This window comes from Vipera berus (genome assembly GCF_964194415.1).
Source record: "Vipera berus genome assembly, chromosome: 1".
In the NCBI taxonomy this organism is placed as follows: Eukaryota; Metazoa; Chordata; class Lepidosauria; order Squamata; family Viperidae; genus Vipera; species Vipera berus.
In genome coordinates, this window is record NC_138202.1 from 231,867,000 (window position 1) to 231,882,210 (window position 15,211).

At 36.9% G+C, this 15,211-nt stretch overlaps 1 protein-coding gene across 7 annotated transcripts in view; it reads left to right on the forward strand.

Annotated features, from left to right (window-relative positions):
• Positions 1-15,211, forward strand: part of PHF3 (PHD finger protein 3) — a 626,630-nt gene that overhangs the window by 571,951 nt on the left and 39,468 nt on the right. The window contains exon 2 of one of the 7 annotated variants that reach the window (XM_081316438.1): positions 11,644-11,774. The exons of the other annotated variants lie outside the window; for them this stretch is intronic. The gene's annotated coding sequence lies outside the window, so the exon portion shown is untranslated. The remainder of the gene's footprint in view (positions 1-11,643; positions 11,775-15,211) is intronic. 7 annotated transcript variants of the gene reach the window in all.

Here is a 15,211-nt window from a genome sequence, read left to right on the forward strand (position 1 = left end):
TGTTTTCATGTTTTGTAGTCTAATGTAATGGGTATTCCGAGTAATGATTATAATTATATGGACATCTGGTTTGTATTATCTTTCAGCCATGGTGTTATCTTGGGTCAGCTTTTATGATTTGTAAACTACTGCAAGAACATAGTTAGAGATGATAACTTGTGAATATAGTAATATGATTATCTTAGGTTACAATTCTTATAGTCTCTTTTTATTTATATAATGTATTACTAAAAATTCACTGAACTTTGTTCCAAATAAACCCAATTGAATTTGTAATCTTGGTGTGATTTGTCTGATCTGGAATTGGAAGGCAAAGCTTTTCAGAAACATCGAAATGGCATAGGAGTATTGAATATATTTCAACAATACTGTAGATGTGAGAATTACTGCTATAACACATTTTAGTGATCATATTGATAGCATTTGCTGATTTTTTTTTAATTGTGCACATGCTGTAGGTGTTGATAGTTTCATTTTATAAAATAGCTTATTCTGTGTTAAATTTAGGGCTGTTTAGTTGACTGTTCAGAGTCATTGCTTTGGTTCAGGAGGGTGGAAGTCCTAAATATTAAAAGGTTTTAATAAAATATCAATTTTAGAAAAGGTGCAACTAGTTTTCAGACCAAATTAATATAAGATACAGATAGTCTTCAACTTATTACCACAACTGAGCCCCAAATTTATTTATTTTTTAAAGTATTTTTTTGGTTTTCTATCATTACAATTTATTTGTGCTTAATAACGACATGTTGTCTGGGTTAATTTTTGCCTGGTCATAAAAATTAAGTTCTTACTCTCCCACTTTTTCAACCATTGATAAAATAAATTCCATGTTTGAAAGTATGCTGTATCTTCTTTTCCTTTGATTCTCAACGTGAGTCTGTCCATTTCCGCACAGTCCAATATTTTCTTAATTATCGCTTCCTCCGATGGTGTTGTCTCATTTTTCCAGTGCTGCGCAAATACAATCCAACTGAGCCCAAAATTTCTGTTGCTAAGTGTTTGTTAAGTGGGTTTTGCTCTGTTCTACGACCTTTTTGCCACAGTTGTTAAGTGAATCACTGCAGGTGCTAAGTCAGTAACTTGGTGAAGTGAATCTGACTTCCCCTTTAACTTTGCTTGTAAGAAGATTGCAAAAGGGGATCACATGACCCCAGGACATTGTAACTGTCATAAATATGAGTCAGTTGCCAATCATGTGAATTTTGATCACGTGACTTCGGGATGCTGAAATGATCATAAATATGAAAAATGGTTGTAAGTCACTTTTTTCAGGGCTGTTGTAACTTCGAATGGTCACTAAATGAACTGTTGTAAGTTGAAGACTTACCTGTTCAAATTTTACAGCTATTTTTAGGATGTCTATAAAAGTACTACCGGTATTTTGTCTAAAAATGTTTCTGTTTTTAAGTAGCTGATCTTTGGTATTATTTCTCAGTTATCAGTTTCATCTTTCTGTACAGTTTAGTAGCAACTAACTTGTTTTTCTGCTTCTGTTCTGTGACTTTAATAGCCTCTTGCATATTTTTTGAACCTCTGTCCTTTTTGCCTTGTCAGTGGAGAAGTTGGAGAGTGCCTTTTATTGCATATTATGGTTACATTTTTAAATAGAATATCTTCTTGCACACATTATCTATCTGCCATATCTATGGCATAAGGGAATGTGCACTCAATGCATTCTGTAGTTAGAGAACCCCTTTTATCCTTAAAAATTCAACTTTTGGGGTCTCCTCTAATAACTAAGCAGGTGTGTTTTCAGACACTTGGAAAAGCGGAGACATCACCCCGCCAACAAAAGTGCCTATAGTCAAGGCTATGGTCTTCCCTGTTGCAATGTATGGCTGTGAAAGTTGGACCATAAGAAAGGCTGAACGCCAAAGAATTGAAGCCTTTGAACTATGGTGCTGGAGAAGACTCCTGTGAGTCCCTTGGACTGCAAGGCGATCAAACCAGTCAGTCCTAGAGGAGATCAACCCTGACTGCTCTTTGGAAGGCCAGATCCTGAAGTTGAAGCTCAAATACTTTGGCCACCTTATGAGAAGGAAGGACTCACTGGAGAAGAGCCTAATGCTGGGAAAAGTTGAGGGCAAGAGAAGAATGGGGCGACAGAGAATGAGGTGGCTGGATGGAGTCACTGAAGCAGTAGGTATAAGCTTAAATGAACTCCAGAAGATGGTAGAGGACAGGAAGGCCTGGAGGAATGTCCATGGGGTCGCAATGGGTCGGACACAACTTCGCAACTAACAACAACAAATTTTCAGACAGTACTCCTTAAATTATGTGTATTTCATTCTGGTTTTATGTTGTTAAGGATCATTTTTATTTGCCTGAGATCTACAGTCAAATAAAAGAGTAAATTGATTTTTAAAAAAACTTTTTTAGTATATTTCAGCATACAGATATTTTATCTTCATTCAACAGTATTTATTAAATTTATATGCTGCCCATCTCATTGCTGGAGCAATCTAGGTGGTATACTTTTTCCACAAAACAAATGGCATACTGTACAGTATCTATTAATTTTTTATTGAATAAATGATTGCAAGGTCATTTTTTACTTCAGTTGCATCACTTTTTACTCTTAATGCTGTTTGAATGAACACTGACACATCCACATCTCAAAAGAAAAAAAAACTTTATGTGGACTATACTTGTTTTCACAACTGTAGATTAAACAAAATTACAAACTATAGATTAAACAAAACAAAATTGTTGTTGGAAGAGGATGTTTTCCTTTTGGCAATTTTCCTCCTCTTAGATACCCTAAAAGTTCGATAAATCCTCACTGGAAAGTTTTGAGTGTAGGTGGAGTTGTTCTTTTCCTCTTCCTTCAGTAGAAATTGTCCCCACTGACAGAAGCATTGTTGGAGTCTACTCAAGAGTGGAATATGAATTTGTGGAAGCAAGTCTGTGCTACAGATAAAATGCTTTTCCACATGTTTTAAGAGCTCTTCGCTTGGGAGAATTGTACTATTTACATAAGCAGCATTTTCAGTTTGGCAATCAGATGATAAGTATTTATGGTGGTATATTAGTTTCTAATATGCACTGTATTTCATGATTTGATTTCCTGGTTTCTTGTTATTGTTTTAATGAGAACAGTGCTGCATAAATCTTTTAAGGAAATAATGTTAGATTTCCATTGTTGAGTTATGAAAGCTATGCATTGCATTTAGCAATAGACTTGAATCTATTGACCTCTGCAGCCTAAATAAAAGGTACACATTTTCCCTTAAGGACATGTCTGGAAAATAATTATCCTAATTCCATTAGTATATATCCCCAGCAGCTCTAACAGAACACAAGACAGTTGAGTTTGTTGGCATTTTAACCTTTGTGCAAATTACAGATAGATAAAAAAGGAGTGTGGCACAGTTTTTTAATAACAGCAAAAACTCATTTAACAACCGCCTTACTTAGTAATGGAATTTTTTCTTCCAATTATGGTTGTAAGTGGAGACTACCCATACTGTCCTTTAAAACATTTATATTTGATTTATGGAAACTTTGTTCTGCTGCGATAAGAATGATGACATAATTGAGAACTACATCACTTGAACATTAAACCACAAGTATAGCTTATTGTAATGCCATGGTTTGGTTATGCCCTGACTCTATTTTCAAACTGATTCTTTGGTTAAAATATATTGGTGTTTATATAATGCTCTTTTTGACAGCAACTTTAATATTCCCATTCATGTTTGAAGGAGTAACTGAAAGTGAAGTGCATTAAATCCTTGGTATAGCACACCTTGATGTAGAGAACTTTGTATACCATTAGACATATTTTGTTCAGATTTATGTCTGTTTAATCAAGGATTTGTTTATTAAATGGAAGATTTGTTGCAGGTAGTGTTATTGAAGACAATTATATAATTATGCAAATGTGATAAAAGAAATAGATTTGGACATAATATACACTTAAATAGTTGGTTAAATAGAATTCTTATTGTGATAACATATTTAGACTTTAAGTAGAATTGGCACTGCGGAGTTGGAATGGTATTTTTTGCAGTTTACTCTTTGATTATATAAAGTCTATCCTTGCTAATTTCACAAATACATTGTGTTCTCGCTCTGTCTCTCTCGCCCACTGTTTCAGATATCATGGCATATTGTTTTAAAATGTTTGCTATGTTATATGATACCAAGCATTGGGTTAATTTGATGGTTAGACTCTGTTTTGTACAGTTTCATATAAATTAATTTATAGTTATAAAAATAAACTAGCTGGTAACATGTAATACTCTTTTATATTAGTACACTTACATAATTTTAGCTCTGCCTGCATACAGTACAGTTTGACTATCAGACTCTTAAACTCTTAGAGGCTCCAGTGATGAAAAATGTTGCCTTTTAGCATGCATGTAGTCCTCAAGCAAGTATGTTTTAGGGAACAGATTTTACACTATATAATTTTGGTTGAGATACACTTAATTCTTCCTTCTTTACTGATCTTTTTCAAACATTTGACTTTTCTTTGTTGTTTTAAACTACTTAATTTAAAGAAATTTCTAACAAAAATAGAATTCAGCTTGAAATAAATGGTTTTGTTGATGTTCTTTATAAATGTCAGTTTAATATTTTAAATAATATTGCACTGGCTGCTAAATTAACATAAATGTTTCTTGAGATTTTTTTTTATGCTTAAATGATTAACTTCAAAATTTATTTGAAATTTATTTCAAATTTATTTGGACCCAGGTTTTAAACATCCTTTTGCTGTTTTTTTCCAAATTGCATGTGCCATTTTTTCATTCCTTTGGAAAGTTTCTTGTGTTCCCAAGGTTTCACAAGAACAGGTGTGCTATTTGGAGAAAGAATAGCACACATGATTTGAAGAAAGCACCACAAGAATGGGTCTCTTGCCATTCTCCAAATACCGTCTTTCCCCTAAAATAAGATCCAGTCTTATTTATTTATTTTTTTGCCTCCAAAGGAGGCACCAGGTCTTATTTTCAGGGGGTGTCTTTTCCACGGTCTGACCTCACGGCGGTGACATTGACAGCCTTGCCAAGTCAGCCGACTTCTTCTGCAGCAGAAGGAAATGCCTCTGCAGCTGAGAATGGAGCTCTGGATTGACACGTGTGGCACCCCCCAGCTTGCATTTCGCCATCAGATGACTTCTGGAAAGGCCTCTGTAGCCGAGAACCGAGTCATGGATTGAATCTGTAGCTCGGTTCTCAACTGCTGAGGCCTTTCTGGAAGGTATCTGACGGCGAAATGCAGGCTGGGAAACACCACAGAAGAAGTGGGCCAGTGAGGCAAGATAGGTGTTGATTCATGGGAGGCCTGGCTGAAAGTGTAACCGGGTGTGGGCTGTGTGGGGTATCTCCACCCCTCCCCTGGCTTCATTTTTATGCATGCACCTCACCCCAAAACTAGAGCTTATTTTGGGGGTAGGGCTTATATTAGATCCACCCCCAAAATCAAGCTCGGGATTATTTTCAGGGTAGGTCTTACTTTTGGGAAAATATGGTAGTGTCCATTCTTGTGAGACCTGTGGAAAGTCCTGACTCTCCACTTCAGTCCCAGCCCTGGTATTGCCACCACTGAGTACCTCTGTAGAAAGATGATGGGGAGTGGCAGCTCCCCTGTGGTTGTAATTGTGGGTGGGATGCCAATTGCCTGAGTTTTGATCACATGATTGCAGGGATGCTGCAATGGCTATACCATCTGGCACAAATCATAATTCCATTTTTTATTACCACTGCAATTGTGAAAGGTCATTGGACAAATATCATTTTTGGGCTAGGTCTTGTGTATTATGTGATACGGCTGCCATGAATTCTTTCTCTATTTCTGAATTTGTTGAGATAAAGAGTGCTATGACATCAAATGAAACCATAATTTCATCTTCTATTTTAGATCTTTGATTTTCTAGAGGCACAGTAGTAGGATGTTGATGGGACTTCCGGGTGGCAGGGCTCCGTCGATGGCGGCCATTTTGACCGTCAGCCCCGTCGTTCTCCATTGAACTGCGAAAACAGCGACAATCAGCTGTTTCGCGGTTTGGAAACCCCCCCTTGGGAAAAGAGGGGAGGGGGAGCATTCAGGTAGGGGTAGAGCTCCACTAGACCCCTAGAATTGTTATTCTGGGGGTTGAAGGGTGAGAGCCCCCCCGTAGCCTGAATTAGCTCCGGACTCGGGGACTCCTCTGTTCCAAGGCTTTGGAACAGAGCAGGACGCTGCAACCATCCCTGCAATCAACATTGTATTTTGGATTACTTGGATGCAGGTAGAGCTGTGCAGGAAAATTTTGAAACAGCAAGTATATGATCTTTAACTCTGGTTTATACTAAAAGAAAGGAAGAAAAGATGGCGCAGGAGTGAATTGTTAGTGAAAAATAAAAGGACAAAAGGACAAGGAATATATTATAAAATATAAAGACTGAGAAGGAAGAAATTGGTTTTTTTAAAGTCACTGCGCAAAATATTTGAAATTGGTTTTAAAGTGAACTTAAGGACTTGTACATTTAATAGGGGAGAAACAAAGTTGCAGGCTGAGTGAAAAAGTGAAAGTGTGCAACGAAGATTAATTGGGTGTTAAAATGGCCTCTAAATCAGCTAAAGCTTCTGCTCCTAGAAGTAATGGTGCATCACCAGTTCAACATTCTTCATTACAGGCACTGATGCCACCCCCTGCGGTACCTGCACCTGCATTAATATTAAAAGATTTACAAGATGCTTTAAAAAATCAATCTCAGCAAATATCTGAACTTATTAATGAGAAGAATAAAGAAATACGAGAGCATATTTTAGTGGCCTTTCAGGGACTGGCAGTTTGCATTGAGTGTTTGGATGAATGTGTGGAAGAGGTGTATCAAAATAATTTGAGATTGGATGCTAAAATGTCAGAAGCTGAGAATAAAATAGATAAGACTGAGGACGAGGTGGTTATGATACAATATAGAGATATGGAGTTTGCTTTGAGGATAAGAGGATTGAAAGAGGATCCAAAGGAAAACTTGAAAGTGTTACTGGCAGAAGCCCTGGAACCGATTTTGGGCTGTCAAGCGGAAGAATGGAAAAGTTTCTGGATTTAAGATAAATATGCAAAAAACTAAAATATTGCCTAAAAATATGACCACAGAACAAAAGGTAGTCTTAGACAAATTAACAGGATTTGAAATAGTTAAAAAAGATTAAATATTTGGGGGTATATCTTTCAGTTTCAAATGCGAAATTATATAAAAATAATTATGAATTGTTATGGTTAAAAATACAAAAAGAGTTAGATAGTTGAAAAAAATTACAATTGTCTTTATTGGGAAGAATCGCAGCAGTGAAAATGAATGTTTTACCAAAATTTTTATTTTTGTTTCAAATGATACCTATACTCAAAAAAGATTCAAATTTGGAAGAATGGCAGAAAGGTATTAATAAATTTGTTTGGGCAGGAAAAAGACCGAGAGTAAAATTTAAGATAATGCAAGATGTATGTAAAAGAGGTGGTCTTAAAATGCCCAATTTTAAACTATATTATGAGGCTGTGGCTTTATCATCAATTAGTGATTGGTTTAATCTAACACAAGGGAGATTACTGAATATTGAGGGATCTGATTTATTATTTGGCTGGCACGCATATTTATTGTATGATAAGAAGGTGGATAATATCTTTAAGACACATATATTATTAAGGTATGCCCTGCTGCAAGCTTGGAAAAAATATCGACATAAGCTAAATTATAAAATACCAATTTGGGCAATACCTAAACATGCAATAGAAAATATAAGCGTGGGATTCAAACATGATGTGACTACATATAAAGAAATTCTTAGAATGGAAAGGAATGTATGGCAATTAAAGCCATTTAATGTTTTAAAAGAAGAAAGAATAGTGCGGACTTGGTTTCAGTATGGTCAGTTACAAGCTAGATGGAAGGAGGATCAGAAAGTTGGTATTTTGACAACCGATGAAGATTTGGTTAAACAAATAAGAGATCAAAGTCCAGCGCATATAAGGAGGATATATAATGCACTGATAGAAATAGACTCAGAAACGGAACTTGTTAAAGATTGCATGATAAAATGGGCCCAGAATTTTCAGGAGCCCATAGCGATGGATATCTTGGAAAAGATATGGGTCAGAAATGTGAAATTTACACAGGCACAAAATTGTAAGAGAATTTTTATAAAATGTTTTATAGATGGCATTTAGATCCAAAAAAATTAGCATGTATGTATCCGAATTATCAGCCTAAATGTTAGAGGTGTGGTTGTGGTGATGCAACCTATTATCATATATGGTGGCCTTGTAAAAAAGTTAAAGCTTTTTGGATTAAAATTTGGTGGAATATGCAGAAGATATTTAAGAAAAAGATAAGGTTTTCTCCACAGTTATTTCTGTTGGGTATTATTACAGATTGTACTGTTATAGATACTAAATTGATGTTAAATTTAATTATGGCAGCAAGACTCTTGGTAGCGCAATATTGGAAGAAGGAGGAACTGCCTACTATAGAAGAGTGGACTTTAAAAGTTTCTACCCTGGCGGAAATGGCAAAGATTTCAGCATATTTGAAAGAACACTCGCAACAGAGATATATTTTGGAATGGAGAAGATGGATCGATTATATTCAGAATAAATATGGGACTAGAAAGTTTCATTTAGTATATGAATAAGTATTAGTATTATATTTATTTATTTATTTATTTAATTCCATTTATATCCCGCCCTTCTCCGAAGACTCAGGGCGGCTTACAAACTTAGCAGTAGCCTTCATTCTATGTATATGCCTGCTTATTAGGGCTTTCACACACACCCCAAGCGGCATTATTACAAAGTCAGCTTAATTGCCCCCAACAATCTGGGTCCTCATTTTACCTACCTCGGAAGGATGGAAGGCTGAGTCAACCTTGAGCCTGGTGGGATGCGAACCTGCACTAATTGCAGGCAGCTGGTGTTACTTAAGGAGGCATTAGCCCACTGCTCCACCAAGGCTCTGATGTATTACTAATTAGTTATTATTATTTAGTTTAGTTATGTTAAGAGGAGTTAAAGTGCGATAGAGGAGTTAAAGTGCGATAGAATCTAAAGTGTCTTTTTTTAGTTGGTTAGCATATTTTAGCTTAAGTTGGTTAAAGTTTATACCCTGTATTCAGCTCTGGGAAGTCAGGGGGGGGGGGAAGGGAGGGGAAGTGGGGGGGAGGGAGGGAGTTTATGTTTTTAAAAATGTATTTTAAAACTTTTCAATAAAAAAAGTAGTAGGATGTTGATGGAATAGTTGCTCCACTCTGTGAAATATCCAAGTTTTTTGTAAGTTGTTTGGCTATGTCATATGCTGGGATCTCCATAATGATATATTTGGACAAAGGAGCATGCATGTCAAGCTTATTTTTGTTTGGGCACTTCCAAGTGTGGGAGGATGGATCCATTGCATTTCATCCATCACTATTCTTTTTTATGATTTGATCTTAGATCATTGAGGGTTTTCTTGATCAAGTTATCCAGTTTCTGTATTGATGGGGTATATCAGATGGCATGTAATTTTTTTCGTTCTTTAATAATTATTTAGGGATTTTTGTGCATTGTGTTCTGTCCATGATAACTGTGGCTTGGTCTTTACTGGGAGAATAGTGATGGTTTTGTCTTTCTTTAGATTTTTGAGCGCTGCTCTGACCTCTGCTTCAAGTTGGTTCTGATTATGTTGCTATGTGGTACCGTTTTCTGCTTTATAGATTCTTGAATTTTTGTGGCATACCCTGTTGTTTTAAATGTTGCTTCTTAGGCTGCAAAAAAAATTCTAACTCATTAGCAATATGTTAATTTGATGGCTTTCTGGAGAATATTATGTACTGCAATGCATAGTGGATAGCTGACTACTTATTTGGATTCAGGTGCTGTCAGCCCTCCCTGGCAAACCACTTTATTATGAGGCTACAGTAACAGAATCTTGCAAATCTGAAAGTACAAAACTTCCTGCCTCCCCTTTTAACTGCTTGATTCATCAGGGCAGGTCTTTTCTCATTTTCTTCTTATAACAATTAAGCCACTGGCGGCTTCTTCCTTTCTTGTGCCATTGTTTCCTGTGTTTCCCCTTTCCCCCAAGTTATGCTCACATTCCATTGCATTACTTTCCCCTTCAGACACAACCTCCCCTCCCAAGTTCCCAGAAAAATAAGTTGTGGGTTGTGAGAATGAAAAATAGCTATGTTGCTTTCCTCTTCTGGCAATCTAGCGGCCTGCACACAAGGCACTTCATAAATCATCTCCAGTTAAGTGGCAGTCACCCGCCACTTGGGAATCTAGTGATTCCTCCCCCCCATGTCTTGTATGCCTGACAAGAAAGGAACTGAATTATTTTCCTCTACTTAGTCTGTTTAATACTCGAAACTTCCTCCATCTCGTAGATCTCCTCAGAGTTCCTCCAGCTGATCATGGTCAGCGCCTGGTTCCTACAAGGCCAGAAGCTTCTTAGGGTGGGATTTATTGATGTATTGATTGTGAAAACAATATATCAATGTTGCTGTTCTATTGTTACCTCCCATGTTCTTTCTGAGTCTGGGTAGTCTTTCCAATGAATTTAGTACTCAGCCTGCTTCCTCTGCATATAGAGGCTAATACTACTTCCACCTCATACTCTCCCCATCTGCTAGAATGGGAGACAGAAGTGTTGTCGCTGACCGTAGAGTGCAGTGGGGGGGCTCTTTTGCAAACAGTGATTGATGGAATTCAGGGAAGACCTTTATTGTGATGGCAACTGCAAGCTAAATGTACTGGATTGATTTGATTAGTTACTGGGAAAGGACCAGTTACTATTTTGAGCCCAATTTCTTGGAAAGTCTCATGGAATTTAATAATTTTGTAGAAAGCTGCATCACATCTCCTTGAATTCTAACCCCTTCTTGTGTATTTGCTGCTTTTTTGTATGGGATTTTTTTCCAGGTTGAGTCATTCTTTTAAGAAGCTTTTGGGCTGCAGGAAATATGTCGCATGAATGTGGCATGAGGTACGGTATTTACTTTCTTGTCTGTCTGTTGGTAAGACCCATGTCAAATGGAGACATACCAATAGAGGAGTGCAACATTCTTCTAAGCAAACTCAGCAAATGATATGAGATCAGTCTTGCTGATAAGAAATGCAGCATTTTAAATACTGCTGCAATAGCTGCTTAACCTCAGCTTCTCTGTTGGAAATCAGATGAATGATGGATGATACGACTTTCAATATTTAATAATTGCAAGGGGGAGCTCGCAAAATTTGGAAGTGAATTGACTTTCTCTGTCTTCTCACGTGATTGACTAATCCTCTGTATCTAAAGACATGATCCCAAAGAACCTGAGCCATCTTGGACCATTAGGAAGCCCTTGCAAGGAATTAAATTAGCCATTTTGGTAAATAAATCCATTACTACCAGTTTGGTAGTATACCCCACTACCAAAGGAGGAAGATTGGTGATGAAATCTAGTGAAAAAGTCTCCCAGGGTTTTGGGGGAAGGCATGTTTATTGATTGTAACAATCCAGCTGGTTGGAGTTTGGTTTTGCTCTCCAACAAACTTGACAAGAGGACTCATAATCTTTAATTTCTCTTTGGATGCAGGGCCACCCAAATTCTCTGAGGTCTCTGTTGGGTTCTGAATTTTCCTCCATATCCTGCTGTCTTGGGCACAGCTGTACTACTTACTCCTTTTCCCCCTAGGGCAGGGGTCAGCAACCTGAAACAGTGAAAGAGCCACTCAGAACCGGTTCCCTCACAAAAGGAAAAACTGGGAGCTGCAAAAAATGTGTGCGCATGCACAGAACAGGGTTTGACTGAAGAGTGGAGCCAAGGTGAGATATGCACCTACCCTGCATATTTGAATTGATTGGTTGAACTTTTTTAGTCCCACTTTTTTTTTTTTTGGACTGCACATGGCAGAAGACTGGGAGCCGCAGGAGATGTCTGAAAGAGCTGCATGTGGCTCCGGAGCCGTGGGTTGCAGACCTGTGCCCTAGGGGATGAGGCATATATAAATGTCCATTGTGCAATAGCTACCCGCCCACCACTGTGAAAGGGGAAACGTGACTTGTTGGGCTTCCTTGAATTTATATCTGGATGCTTGAACTCAAGGAAGCCTAGCAAGGTACCATTTCACCTTTCATGGTGGTGTATGTACCCCACAGCTATTGTGCTACATTGGGTGAAAGATATCACTGTTGCCTTCCTGTTCCCAGCCTTTAGAGTTGATCTGCATTACAGGACTCAAAGTTGCTTAGCTGCAGTATTGTTGTTGGGATGGAGATGATTGACAGTTCTTTCTCTTGAAATGCTGCTTGCTCTTGGGTTAACCAGAATTGCCGATCCTTTTTCATTAGCTGCTATAATGGTTTTACAAGTCTAGCAAAATTAGAAAATTTCTGTAGAAGTAAGCAAAGCCTAGGAAGCACTGCACATCTTTTGTATTTGTGTGTGTGTGTGTGTGCGCACGCGCATGCACACGCACCCTATGATAGAACAAACTGCCTTTGCTGGATCTGTTTGTATAGATATTCTGTATCACAGATAGTCCAGTTCAGTCAGATCAAAGACACATTTTTCTAATTTCACAGGTTTAAAATTTCCCATAATTTTTGCAGTACATTTCTGACTTGAGTTATATGCAAGGAGGGATTTTTGGAACAAACTAAGATGTCAGCTAAATAGACAACGCATTTGTCTAAAATGTCTGAAAAATTGTCATTCGTGAATCAAGAAAAAACATTCCACAATTAACCAGGCCATAAGGCATTACTATATGTTCAAATTTTCCTTGTATCAAAGGTTATTATAAATATTCATGTCCTTCTTCCATTCTGATTAGCTTGTAAGCATTTCTGAATTCTAGTTTTGTAAAGTGTGCTTTTTGTAGCTGGTCTAATAGATGTGAGATGAGTGGGAGTAGACAATGGTCTCTAATTGTTACATTGTTCACATTTTTGTCACCAACTGTACAGGCTCGCTTGTCTTTCTCTTCATATTGGCTGATGTTCTTCCTTGTCAGGTGTTTAGCAGTTAACTAGGTTCCTTGAGTATCAGAGGTCATTCTTGAAATTCCTCTTTGGAAAAGAGTAGGAGACTTGCAATATCGATGTCAGACCAACAAATAAGCCAAATAACAAATGTGACTAGATGAGCTAAATCTACTTTATTGTAAGGCTACATTAAAGAATCTTGCAAGTCTGAAGTATGACATTTTCCATCACTACTTTTAATTGCTTGATCCATTAAAGTGGGTCCTTTCTAAATTGCTTCCTCAGACGATCAGCTATTGGGTGATGCTGCCTCTATTGACTGATTGTTTTTCTTCTATATTTCCCCAAAACTCATTCCCACACACCATTAAAAAAAACCAGTAAAAAAGCTTAGAAGCATACAAAATGACCAGAACACATCTTCTCCAGCAGCCAACACCCAGATAGGCAAGGATTAACACTTGACAAACAATCAATCAAGCAGAAAACAATACCCTAATTAAGGAATTATCATGGAATAAGTAAATCACGCACTGGCAGGGCAAGCTACTGTACATAAACAGTGAGCAAACCACACACTCACCAGCACTGATGACAATACAAACAAGCTCAAGTTTACCAAGGATTCCACAGTTCAAGTCTGCCATAATTTAGGAGGGAATGAATGAATGAATGAATGAATGAATGAATGAATGAACAAATGAAAAAAGCCAGTTTGGTTTAATGGCCCCAGACTAATCTGAGAATTCATTTGTGGTTTAAAGACACTGTAATTTGCAATAGTATGTTCATAATGTGTGAATTCAGCCAACATTTTTTAAATAAAATAAATCATTATGAAGTAGCCTGTGACTGTTAGACACAAAAATAGTCACAAATTGAAATCTACTCTGTTTGAGTTACAAATAGAAAAGAAGTTTATTAGACTTCACCACAAAGTCTAAAAAGTAACGGTTTGCAAAGTGTGGTGGATTCAGGAAGGCAAACCATGCAATGTAGCCAAGCACTGAACCACACCCCCAAATTCCAAAATCACATATTATACATCCTATCGCAACGCCCCATTCCCTCCCCCATGGCCCCATTGGCTTAGGCTTTGGAGATTACAATCTATCAGAAGCGCCTAAACAGAATACATTATCTCTGCCCGTTTGCTTACATTATATGATCCCTCCCCTACTATCCTGTTTACTCAGACCATATATGTACATGCTTATCAATTCTAAAGGAGAGATGTCTCCCATCTTCTACACCTGTCAGATCAAGTAGGGGTACCAGGCACCAGAAGGTACTTAAAAACAGTTCCTAGATGGTGACTCACGCTTGGCCCCTATTATAACTCCTGTTCTCCCCCTCCCTCCACTTGAGGCTTGTACTTTCCCCCATATACTCAAAGCATCTACTCAGGCAATTAATTATAAAATGATAATTATAAAATATAAAATATGATTACATGATAATACTAAAAGCATATATATTTTTATTTTTAAATTTCCTCGCTACTTCCAGTTATTTTCCACAACTCCATATGTTATGTTTCCAGTCATCGGCCATTTTGTAGAGTCCTTCATTATGAAAAACATGCTAGCTTCAAGGCAAGAAGTGATAACATATGTGTGTGTGTGTGTATGTGTGTGTGTATATATATATGTATGTGTGTATATACACATACATGCACATATATACACACACATACATATGAATATAAAATTGTCAGAAAAATGTTCATTAAGCATACATAAAAGATTTCACATTTTCTGCTATGCATTGTTTCTTGTAGTAGATGGTTGTAGGCATAAGAATGCAGTGTGAATTATCTGCTACTGATTACAGAAGTCTGATAGTACTCTCTTATGGTCAACAAGCAGTTTTTGCAGTTGTTTCCTGAACATAAATAATCTTAACTAATAATATATTTGATTTATTGGCAAAGGTTTTTGTGATAGTCCTCTAATGTAGCAGCCTTTCATTACAGTTTCATTGAATCCTTGGAATTTATGGATTTAGATCATTAGTCTTTTGACAACAAAATCAATTTTTGCATACTTAAATTTAAGCTGTAAATAAATTTATGTAGAAAACAATTTTGTTTTAATCATTTTCAAAAACGTGATATGAAGCCAGTTACACCCTTTGAATATTTCAAGAGAACTGGTTTCTGGAGATTAATTATTAGAGATTTAATCTGGAGATTAAAAAATAATCCAACAGTAGAAAGATTAAAGAAAGAAAGAATAGATATTAAAGTTTAAGATTTTTTTTTATTAAACTCATCT